The sequence below is a fragment of the Manihot esculenta genome, chromosome 6 (genome assembly GCF_001659605.2).
Source record: "Manihot esculenta cultivar AM560-2 chromosome 6, M.esculenta_v8, whole genome shotgun sequence".
Classification (NCBI taxonomy): Eukaryota; Viridiplantae; Streptophyta; class Magnoliopsida; order Malpighiales; family Euphorbiaceae; genus Manihot; species Manihot esculenta.
Genome location: NC_035166.2, coordinates 28,754,168 through 28,767,230, shown reverse-complemented (window position 1 = coordinate 28,767,230; position 13,063 = coordinate 28,754,168).

Below are 13,063 nucleotides of genomic sequence, written 5' to 3'. Positions count from 1 at the left end.
ATGAAACCGATGATGACCCGTTTGTGTACCTTGAGAGGGTCAAAACGATTACAGATGAGATAGGAGCTGATGACAGCAGAGCCATTCAGATGGCTGGGTTCACACTCAAATGCAAAAAAGCCCGAGAGTGGTTTAAGAATTATGTGAATCCGAGGGTGGACAGCATGACCTGGGAAGAGTTTGCAAATGAGTTTGCAGGATGGGCTTTCCCTGAAAGCTCTAGGGAGATGAAGATGGTGGAATTTGAGCAGTTAAGGCAGACAGAGGAGATGAGTGTAGATGAGTACACAGACAGATTCTTGGAGCTGTTGCCGTTTGCTGGGCAGAATCTTGATACTGATCAGAAGAAGTCAAGGAGGTATATCATGAAGCTTCATTCCAGGTATTCCTCCTTGATCCAGTCCGCAGAAAGGGAAAGCTTCCATGCCATAGTGGATATGGCCCGGAGAATGGAGGCTAGTGCTATCATCGAGGGGAAGGTCAAACAGTCAGTGGCACAACCTTCTGGTTCTAAGACCCCAGGCTCTTCTTCACTGAGTGCGGCAGCCTTAGGTAGTAAAAAGTGGGACAGAGGCTCCAGGAAGTCAAAGAAGAACAAGTTTTGGAACAAGATCAAGTCCAGTCTGGGACTAGGGAGTGGCTCAAGCTCTGGTGCGGATAATGCAGTTTGTGCAAGGTGTGGTAAGCCACACAAGGGAGTCTGCCGGGCTGGGACAACAGCCTGCTTCAGATGCGGGTAAGAGGGACACATGGCTTGGGAGTGTCCTAGAACAGTACCTATGGCACAGTCCCAGCAAACAGCTTCTGGCAGTGTAGCTCAACCAGTAGCTCCAGCCACGACTCAGGCCAGTGGCAGAGGTAGAGGGAGAGGGGCAGCCTCTTCTTCAGCGGGTTTTAGAGGTGAAGGTCCATCAGCTCCAGCACGGATCTTCACAATGACACAACAGGAGGCAGATGCATCTAACACCGTGGTGGCAGGTAACTTAGTCATTGGTTGTTCAGATGTGTATGCCTTGATGGACCCTGGTGCATCTCATTCCTTTATTGCTCTGAGAGCCGTCGAGAGGTTGGGGTTGATGATCTCTGGGTTAGAGTGTCCTCTCTGGGTCAGTGGACCCAAGTGTGATCCATCAGTGGCAGAGTCAGTCTGCCAGTGTAGTCCAGTGTTTGTTGAGGGAAGATGCTTGTCCGCCGACCTAGTGGTTCTAGATTTGACAGATTTTGACGTCATTCTAGGGATGGACTAGTTATCTACCCATGGTGCTACCTTGGACTGCAGGGACAAGGTAGTCAGGTTCAGAGGTCAGGATGGGTCAGAGGTTGTCTTCAGGGGAGACAGGAGGGGTACACCTAGAGGTCTGATATCAGCTCTTCAGACTCGTAGGTTGCTTAAGAGGGGATGTCAGGAGTATTTGGCTCATGTGAGAGAGCTTAACAGTCAGGTTAGAGAGCCCGCCTCAGTGCCGGTGGTCAGAGAGTTTTTAGATGTCTTTCCAGACTAGCTGCCAGGTTTACCACCTGCTAGGGAGATAGAGTTCGAGATAGAATTGATGCCTGGAACCCGACCGATCTCTATCCCTCCCTACAGGATGGCACCAGTTGAATTGAAAGAATTGAAAGAGCAGTTGCAAGAACTGGTAGACAAGGGCTTCATCCGACTGAGTACCTCACCTTGGGGTGCTCCGGTTTTGTTTGTGAGAAAGAAGGATGGATCCCTTAGACTTTGTATTGACTACAGGCAGTTGAACAAGGTCATTACCAAGAATAGGTACCCTTTGCCAAGGATCGATGATCTATTCGACCAGCTAGCAGGAGCGGGTTGTTTCTCCAAAATAGATCTGAGGTCCGGGTATCATCAGTTGAGGATCAGGGAAGAGGATGTGCCAAAGATGGCTTTCAGGACCAGATATGGGCATTTTGAGTTCCTTGTAATGCCGTTCGGGTTAACCAACGCCCCTGCAGCATTCATGGATCTCATGAACATAGTATTTAGCCAGTACCTGGATCACTTTGTTATTGTCTTTATAGATGATATCTTAGTGTATTCCAGGAATGCAGAAGAGCATGCCTATCATCTGAGGTTGGTTCTGCAGACCTTGAGGGAACATGGCTTGTATGCCAAGTTCTCCAAGTGTGAGTTCTGGCTGAGGAGCATCTCATTCTTGGGGCATGTTGTGTCAGAAGATGGAATAGAGGTGGACCCTAAGAAAGTCGAAGCTGTGGCTAACTGGCCTAGACCCACTTCAGTGACAGAGATCAGAAGTTTCTTGGGTTTGGCAGGTTACTACAAGAGGTTCGTACAGGACTTCTCTAAGATTGCAGCTCCTTTGACCAGATTAACTAGGAAGAATCAGAAGTTTGTGTGGACCGACCAGTGCGAAGAGAGTTTTGAAGAGCTTAAGAAGAGGTTAACGTCAGCACCGGTGTTAGCTTTGCCTAACCGTCAGGAGAACTTCACAGTGTTTTGTGATACATCCTGAGTGGGATTGGGTTGTGTGCTAATGCAGAATGAAAGGGTAATTGCTTATTCTTCTAGGCAGCTAAAGAAGCACGAGTTGAATTACCCCACGCATGACCTAAAAATGGCAGCCGTTATCTTTGCACTCAAGATGTGGAGGCATCACCTTTACGGTGTTAAATGTGAGATCTTCACAGATCATAAAAGCCTGCAGTACATCCTGAGTCAAAGAGATTTGAACTTGAGACAGAGAAGATGGGTAGAGCTGCTGAGTGATTATGATTGCAAGATTCAGTACCATCCGGGTAAGCGAATATTGTGGCAGACGCCCTAAGCCGGAAATCACTAGGCAGTTTATCCCACATCACGGCTGAGAGGAGACCGGTAGTGAAGGAGTTTTACAAGCTCATTGATGAAGGTCTACAGTTGGAGTTGTCTGGTACAGGTGCTTTAGTTGCCCAGATGAGAGTGGCACCCGTGTTTCTGGAGCAGGTGGCTCAGAAACAGCATGAGGACCCAGAGTTAGTGAAGATTGCCAGGACTATTCAGTCAGGCAAAGATAGTGAGTTCAGGTTCGACAGCAAGGGAATCCTCCGCTATGGGAGCCGATTGTGTGTACCAGACGACATAGGGCTAAAGGGAGACATTATGAGAGAAGCTCATAATGCCAGATACAGTGCTCACCCTGGAGCCACCAAAATGTACCAAGATCTGAAAAGAGTCTATTGGTGGCCAGCTATGAAGAGAGAGGTGGCACAGTTTGTGTCAGCCTGCGAGGTATGTCAGAGGGTGAAGCTGGAACATCAGAAGCCGGCTGGAATGCTTAACCCACTACCTATTCCAGAGTGGAAATGGGAGAATATAGCTATGGACTTCGTAATGGGGTTACCGACAGCGTCCAACAGATTAGACTCCATATGGGTGATTGTGGACAGACTCACCAAATCTGCTCACTTCATCCCTGTCAGGAGCAACTACTCTGTGGATAAGTTAGCGCAGGTGTATGTTGATGAAGTGGTCAGGTTACATGGGGTTCATGTTTCGATAGTGTCTGATAGAGGGCCCCAGTTCACCTCCAGGTTTTGGCGGAGTCTGCAGAATGCTATGGATACCAGATTGGATTTCAGTACTGCCTTCCATCCCCAGACTGACGGACAGTCAAAGAGGACAATCCAGACTATAGAAGATATGCTCAGAATGTGTGTGCTAGATTTTGGCGGTTCTTGGAGGCAGCATCTACCCTTGGTGGAGTTTGCCTACAATAACAGCTATCATGCTAGCATAGGGATGGCTCCTTATGAAGCTTTATATGGGCGGAAGTGCAGGTCACCGGTTTGCTGGGAAGAAGTAGGGGAAAAGGCCTTGGCAGGCCCTGAGCTTGTTGAGATCACCAGCCGGGTGGTGCCCATTATCAGAGAGAGGATCAGAACTGCTGTGAGCAGACAGAAGAGCTATGCAGACATCCGCAAGAGACAGGTAGAATTTCAGGAGGGAGATCTGGTGTTGCTCAAAGTGTCTCTTATGAAAGGAGTGGTTCGTTTTGGGAAGAAAGGTAAGCTAGCCCCACGATACATTGGACCCTTTGAAATCTTGCAGAAGATTGGGAATGTGTCGTACAAGCTAGATTTGCCTGCTTCAATGGAAAGAATCCATCCGGTTTTCCATGTTTCTATGCTGAGGAAGTTCGTGTCAGATCCGAGCAAGGTTCTTAGTGAGCCTGATGTGGAGATCCAAGAAGATCTCACCTATGTTGAACAGCCGGTGCGGATCATAGACACCCAGATCAGGAAGTTGAGAAACAAGGAAATCCCGATGGTGAAAGTCCTTTGGAACCACCACAATATGAAAGAATGCACTTTGGAGACACGGGAGTCCATGCTCCAGCAATACCCTTATCTTTTCTAAGGTTAGTTTTATATGTTTTATGTACGATATATGGTATGCTTTTCATGTGCTAGTTGAGGAACATTCGGGAACGAATGTTCTTAAGGGGGGAGAATGTAATACCCGGCTAGACTCCGGTATCGGAATTCCTACCGTCCGGTGGAATCTCGGGTGTCGGAGACCTCTAGAAAGGTAAAACTATGTTTTTATAAAATGTTTTAATGCATTTTATGTTTTTAAGCAAGAAAGAAATGAGTTTTGCATGAAAATAACTTTGGAGGAAAAACTCAGGTTCGGCCGCCGAACCTCAAGTTCGGCCGCCGAACATGCATGCGCTTCGGGAGTGCTTTAGGCCCCCGAAGGCATAAGTGAAGAAAGTCCAGGTTCGGCCGCCGAACCTTATGTTCGGCCGCCGAACATGGCATGCATGCGGAGGCACGTTCGGCCCCCGAATGTGGCCTGGCCAGCCACCTATAAAGGGATCCCTTAGCCGAATGGGCAAGCTTTTCTCCCCATTTTCGGCCAAGGTGAGCTCTCCGCCGTCCCTCGCCAATCTTGAGTTTCTTCCTTCCATTTTTCATGATTTTTATGAGTTGCAACCTTGTTTTGAAGATTTTTTTGAGCTTATAGCAAGTTTTGGAGCTTGGAAGTTCAAGAACTCACTCTCTCCCATCTCCGAGCTAGGGTCGTTTTCCTCTCGATCTTCAAGAGGTAAGGGCCGATCTTGAGCTCACTATATATTTTAAACAAGTTTTAAGTTGATTTATGGGGTAGAAATGCATGTTAGGTTATATTGGAGTTTATGGGTTCATGTTGATGTTTTGAGCAATGTGTGTTGTTTGATGTGTTGTAGATGGGGTTTAAGATAGTTTGAAGCCCCTAAGAACTAATGTATGCTTCTATGCATGTTTTGGTTGAGTTGTATGCTTGATTGAGTGGAATGGGAGGCTTTTGTGCATGAAGAGCCGAGTTTCTGCCCTTTTGGCAGAAACCAGGTTCGGCAGCCGAAGGACTTTCGGCCGCCGAACATGTCTGGGAGGCAAGCCTTTCAGCTGCCGAAGCTGCCCCCAAAAATGGACTTTCATCTCTGGAGGGCACTTTCGACCGCCGAAGGTGCCGCCGAACCTGCCTGACTTTCGGCTCTGGAGGGACTTTCGGCCGCCGAACCTGCCGCCGAAAGTGCCCTGTTCAGCCTTCCTTTGCATGTTTTGCATGATTGTTTTGAGGTGTTTTAGGAGGTTTTTGGGGAGTGTTTTAGAGTCATGTTTATGTGTGTTTGGTCCCTCATTTGAGTCCACCTGTGTAGGTTTGGACCCTAGGAACCGAGGACCCCAGCAGTGAGAAAGCTGCTTCAGAGTCTTTAGAGCTTCAGCCAGAGGTGAGTAGAATAAACTCTTAAGTTTTAAATCAATGAAAATCTAAATTTTCAGCATGTTCATGCATCATAAATGCCATGTGATATTCTAGGTTGTTTGCATTAGAATTCACGAATATGTTGCATTGCATATCTTGATGTTGATGTGGATGGATGTTGGATGACCCATTGGTCCTCAGTATGATGAGACACGATATGATATGATATGGAAGTCCAGGTGTGGCCTGCACTACGCCCCTAGCACTATGTAAGTGAAAGTCCGGGTGTGGCCTGCACTATGCCTCCGGCACAGTTGGACATGTATGTTATGATATATGTAAGGGAAAGACCAGGTGTGGCCTGCACTACGCCCCTGGCACAGTTGGACTATGTAGAGGACCCTTGGTGACAAGTCCATCCTTGATGTGATTTGTTTGTGATGTGATGCATTACATGATAGTATGTTGACAGGAGCGGTTGTCGAAGCCGGTCAAAAATAACCTTCTTGATTACCTACAAATTATAACTGCAGACAGTGGTGAAGGATCGTATCCATAAAGAATTGATTACCTATTTATTTATCTCAATCAAGACCAAGAGAACTAATTGAAAGCACAAGTGAAAGCAAGTAATCAAAGAGAAATAGAAACAAGTGCAAGGAAAGTAAAAAGGGGGGGTTTTGAGATGATTTGATTAACAACTATTTGAAAGCAATTAAAACAGTAAGTGATCAAAATAAAACAAGAAATCAATATGAGAAAAGTCTAGTTGAAGATATGGATCCACTTTGGTTGTTTGGGTTGATCATTGAAACATGGTTATCTTGATTGATTCAATAGGTTGGTTATGGGGGTGGAAGATGCTTCTCACCACCATGTCTTTCCTTATGAACAAACTGATTAGGGAACGTCCTCTAACCAATTACTAATCAACAAATTGCCAAGGAACGTCCTTGGGCCAAAGGCATCAAAACAATTGCCAATTGCATGAAGAACAAGAAAGATCCAAACCCTAGCTACTCAAACGCATGAGATGTTGCTAGATCATACAATTTCTTGGTTTTTACACCAAGTGTTCTATGGACAGAATATTTCCAGCAATTACGGACTAACAAATATCCTAATCCAACAATCAATTAACTTTACAATTAAGAGTCAAGTGGCCAATTTGATCTAAACAACAAAGCAATCTTAGAATTAAGCATCAATTGCATGAATATTGAATAAAATCAAAGACAAAAGTTTCTGTTCAGATCTCACAACCTTTAAAACAACCTTAGTTTCAACCAATCCTCAACTAGAAAGAAGGTTTCAGCCACTCATGGCTGAACCAAAACAGAAAATAAAAGAAAAGAAAGCAAGAAGATGAAGAACTAAGGTGGAGAAGGGGCTGCACTTGCTTGGCCGAATTTGGAGGATGAAAAACTGCCTTTCTTGTCTTCTTCAAGCCTTTAAATAAATCTTGAGAGGCTGCCTAGGGTTTCATGGAAGTCCAGGAGACTTTTAGAGGCTGTCCAAAGTGTCCTTGGTGTTGTATGTGCCTTGTTTGTGCATGAGTGAAGGCAAAAACGAGTCACATGTGATGGAAGGCAAGTGGGGGCACTTTGGTCTTTTCACTTGCTGCCCAAGGTCTTCAAGATATTGCCTAAAGAGTTAAGAGGTTGCCCATGCACTAATAAGGAAGGTGGAGCCTCCTTTTGAATTTTGAATGTGCATGGCACTAAGTAGGAAACATGTGATCTTTGGATTTTCTTTCCTTAATAAGGGGGATCTTGAAATCCAATAATTGAATGTGAATCTTGAAGATTTGGATCTCAAGATACTTCCCTTATTTGGCTCCTCAAATATGGCAACTTGGAATATGGCTTCTTGAATAAGGAAAGAATGCAATAGAGCGCATTTTCGGCTGCCTAAGTTGAGTTTCGGAGGCTGGACTTTCGGCTATGTTCTGAAGGTTCGGCGGCCGAAAGTAGAGATTCGGCGGCCGAAAGTAGTGGACTTTCGTCTCTGGACGCATGGTTCGGCGGCCGAAAGTGCTGCCGAAGGTCTTCTTTGCATTTTTGGCACTTTTTGGCATTTTTAAGAGCATTTTCTCCAATTTGTTTCTTCACACCTAATATTTGCAAAACATGATTAAAACCACAGAATTAGGTAGAATAGGTGCAAATAAACATCAATAAGATCATGAAAATATGGGTTAAAATATGCTCTATCACATGTATTTTTTTAAATGCTTTTATTATTTTGCTCACTGGGCTCTAGTAGCTCACCCCTTTCCCCCTTATCCCCCAGGTTTGCAGGTACAGGGTAGACCAGGAGGTCAGCAGGAGTAAAGTTTATTTTTATGTAATAGTTAGAAGTTGTGGACATGATAACATTGTAATGTAATGTCTTATATAGTTATGAAATGTAATGATGATGTTATTGAGGTTTAGAAGTTGTGCTTGACCGAGTTTGTATAGTAATCCCTTTTGTGTACATGATCTATATTTTATATGATGTTTATGTTCAACCGAGCTTAATGTATACATGTTATGTTACCCCATTGGAGCATTTGATGAGGGCTCCAGTGTGTGGTTTATGTTATGTTATGAGTTTTCACATGTTGAGCTTGGTTTATGGAAGGAAAAAGTTTACAGGTTTATGAGTATGTATGATCATGTATGAGATTTGACAAGTACACAGCAAATCTTTAGTCCTGGGTACTTTTGCCCCAGCACTTGAGCTCCTTACTGATCTCCTTTCCCCTTCTGTTCCTGCTCCTAAGAGTGTGGGGGTTGAGTCTTCTTGGCCTGCAGGAATTCAACGTTTGGCCTTGGCACTAAACCGGGCGCCTTCACTCCTTGATGATCCCTCCCTGGGCCTCCTACTACTCAAAAGTGCCTTAAGACCCACAGATCATCGTCATTTGAATGAGTTTGAGACAGACGAGTTGTTCGTCAATGCCATCCATTTTGCACTTGAGGGTGCCCTTTGCACTTATGTATATTTGAAGCCTTGAGGCGACAGTTTGGGACAAATGAGACAGACAAGAGGCTCTTGGCCGGGGAATGTTCAAGATTGAAGGCCTGAATTGCTGAAGTTAAGGGCACTATGAAGGAAATCCTAGAGCCAGTGGACAAGCTTCAGGTTGATGTTAATAGGGCTCTTACTTCTAATATGGGCCTTAAGAATAAGGCAAAATCCATTGAGGATCAAGTGGCCCTATTGTAGCGCCAAGTTTTGAAACTGTAACTCAAGCTGAAGGGGCCTAAGCTGAGCTTGAGGTAGAGGTTAAGGAGACAGTGGCGCAGGGTGGGGATATCTTTATTCAACGCTAAGATTCGGTGAAGAAGGAGCTGGTGAAGCGCTTTTCTTTTTGAGGATTTCTCTTAGATAGATGACATCCTCCCTAATGAGGAAGATGAGGGTGAGGGGGAGCGTATTGAAGATACTCTCTCCAATGAGGAGCCTACTAAAGATATTCCCTCCAACCGAGTTTCTCTTGTTAATGTAATAGATGCAGAGAATATCGATGCAATGGAGACTCGGGCAAATGAGCCTAAAGACCCTGTCCCTTTGTAACTTTTATGATTTTAGTGAGAACGTTTTGCCTTTATTTTCGTTAAATGTTTGTATGTTTTGCAAATAATCTCTTTTAAGAATTTTGCTTTAAGGGGTTAACACCTGTCCATGTCACCTGGTTACTGACCTGTCCTAGGGTCATGAAATAAAGGACTTAGTAAATTTTTTGCCATACACTATGGAAAATGCGTGCCCTGCGGCCTGGGCATGAACTGCCTTAGGATATTATCATTATTTTACTGTCACCCGACCATGATTCTGTTGGTTTCCTACCTTGTGGCTTTGTTTGGTGGGATCGATGATTGCATAAACCATCTTGTGACCTGGCTTGATGAGGACAACCTTGTGGCCTTGATTAGTGGAATCCACGACTGGATGGTCTGGCGGGAACTGCCTCGTGACCTAGCCCAATGAATACTGCCTTGTGGCCTTGATTAGTGGGGCCAATGCCCGAGGGGTCTGGCGGGAGCCGCCCCATGACTTGGCCTGGCGGAGATTGCCTTATGGCGTTGATTAGTGGGACCAGCGCTCGAGTGGTCTAGTGGGAGTCACCTTGTGACCTGCCGTGGTGAAAACTTCCTTATGGTCTTAATTATTCAAACCAGCGTCCGAGTGGTCTGGCAGGAGCCACCTTGTGATCTGACCTGGCGAAAACTGCCGAATGGTCTGATGGGAGCCACCTTATGACCTGACTTGGCGAAAACTGCCTTATGGCCTTAATTAGTCGGACTAACGCCTAACTAGTTTGGTGGAAGCCATCTTATGATCTGGCATGGCGAAAATTGCCTTATGGCCTTGATTAGTGGGATTAACGCCCGAGTGGTCTAGTGGGAGCTGCCTTGGATTGACCTATGGTGACTTTGAATTGTTTAGTCGATATAGGGAAAAGACAATCTACATATGAGGGTGGAACCACTCGGTTTCCCGAATGGCTGACTTATGAGATTTTGAGCAAATGACTTCCATGGGCGATTGACTCCTAAAATTTCCAAAAGTTGCTTATCTACGCAGTAAGGAAAAATTACTTTTTAGTCCCTGAGATTTAACGTAATAATACTTATGTCCCTCTATTTTGGCGACCCAACACTTAAGTCCCTCACTTTCTTTTCCGTCCAAATTCATAGTCCTTCTGTCTAAAATAGCCGTTTGAAACACGTGAATTGACAAAATTGGCTCTCCGTAAAAATCCCTCTATTTCAAAATCACGAAATCCAAACTCAATTTACTGTAGATTCTTCTTTTTCTTCTTTCTCATACTATTTGTAACGCTCCGGAATCTGGACCGCTACCGGCGCTAGGATCCATATTGGCTTAAGGCCGCCGAGACCCGTAGCAAGCCAAACATTCATCCTGTAAACCTGTTTAATCCCATACATGATCAACACATACATAAAATTTTGAACTTTTCTTTTCATTCATTAACCAAACTCAACCTGTGCATGCACTATTCACATACATAATCATCAACCCCACACTGGAGTCCTCATCAAATGCTCCAATGGGGTAACATATCATAACTTAAGTTTGGTTTACAAAACAATGATAAAACATTATTAAAGACCATGTATAAAGGGATTAACAACATACTAGGGTCAAGCACAATTCTATCCTCAATAACACAATTACATTACATAACTGTTTAACACTACTCATTACATTACCGTATTAAACATTACATTTCAACATTTATCATGTCCACCACTAGCTATTACATGACCATAACTTTACTCTAGCTGACCTCCTGGTCTATCTCGTACCTGCAAACCTGGGGATTAAGGGAGTGGGGTGAGCTACTAGAGCCCAGTGAGCAGAATAATAAACATTATATTTAAAACATATGATATCATGGAATGCATCACATCACAGACAAATCACATCAAGGATGGACTTGTCACCAGTAGTCCTCTACATAATCCAACTGTGCCAGGGGCGTAAAATGGGCCTCACTGGTCTTTCTCTTACATAACATTCCAACTGTGCTAGGGGCGTAGACTGAGCCTCGCTGGTCTTTCTCTTACATTGTGCCAGAGGCGTAGAATGGGCCTCACTGGTCTTCCATACCGTATCATCATCATATCATATCATACGAGGACTAAAGGATCATTCAACATCCATCCACATCAACATCAAATAATGTAATGCAACATATTCGTTAATTCTAATGCAAACAACCTAGAATATCACATGACATTCATGATGCGTGAATCATGCTAAAACTTTCATTAATTTAAAACATAGAGATTTATTCTACTCACCTCTGGTAGACTCTGAAGCAGATAGCTCACTGCTAGGGTCTTCGGTTCCTCGGGTCTGAACCTACACAGGCGGACTCAAATGAGGGACCAAACACTCAAGAACATGACTCTAAAATACTCCCCAAAAACCCCCTAAAACACCTTAAAACAATCACATAAATCATGCAAAGGAAGGCTGAACATGGCACTTTCGGCGGCAGGTTCGGCGGCCGAAAGTTCCTCCAGAGCCGAAAGTCATGCACTTTCGGTGGCACTTTCGGCTGTCGAAGGTTCCCTCCAGAGACGAAACTCATGCATGTTCGGCGGCACCTTCGACGGCCGAAACTCCCTTCCAGAGCCGAAAGTCCACTTTCGGGGGCAGGGTTCGGCAGCCGATACATGCTACCACAGGCAGGTTCGGCGGCTAAAAAAGCCTTCGGCTGCCGAACCTGAGTTCTTCCAAAGGGTAGAAACTCAGCATCAAACATGCACAAAAGCCTCCCAACTCATTCAACATGCATTTACCTATTCTACAACATGCAAACTCAAGCATATAAGCTCCTAGGGGCTTCAAACTATCCTAAACCCCAACTACAACACATCAAACAACTCACATTGCTCATAAGCTCAACATAACCCAAAAACTCAACATAAACCTATACATGCATTTCTACCCCATAAAACTTCATAAAACTCGTTTAAAACATACAAGAGGGGTAGGATCTAAGCTTACCTCTTGAAGATCGAGAGGGAAGACGATCCTAGCTTGGAGATGGGGAGAAATCCACTCTTTGGTCTCCAAGCTCAAAAACTTGCTTCTTTGCTTAAATATCTTCAAATCAAGGTAAAACTTGTTAAAACATGAAAGATTGAAGGAAAAACATCAAAAACGACCATGGGAGGGCATGGACTCACCGTTGGCCAAAAATAGGGAGAAAGCTCGCCCGTTTCGGCTATGGAGCCCTTTTATAGGGGTTGCCAGACCACCTTTCGGCAGCCTAAAGTGCCTCCAAAACTCATGCAAGTTCGACGGCCGAACATGAGGTTCAGCGGCCGAACCTTTGCCTCTTTCGGAAGCCTAACTTGCCCCCCTAAACCATCCAATGTTTGGCGGCCGAACCTGGGAATGCCTCCATAGTCTATTTCATTCAAAATTTAATTTCCTTCTTACTTAAAATCATTAAATACATTAAAACATTTTATGAAAACATGACTTTACCCTTCTAGAGGTTTTCGACATCCGAGATTCCACCAGACGGTAGGAATTCCGATACCGGAGTCTAACCGGGTATTACACTATTTCTCCAACACTCCATCTATTCAAAACCACAAAACCAAAATCCAATACCTCTTCACTGTAGATTCTTCTTCTTCCCACTTCTTCTTTCTCATAATAGGATGCTTTGATTATTGATTGGATCAGCTGTTGAGTTTTGGGCTCATGATATTAATGTTTTTAGGGATTCCAAATGTGGGAGAGGATAAGAAATTCCTGGGGAGGATCAGAAATTCCTGGGGAGGATCCTATGGTGGCTTCTGCTTATTAAGTATGTCAAGGGTTTTCAAGATG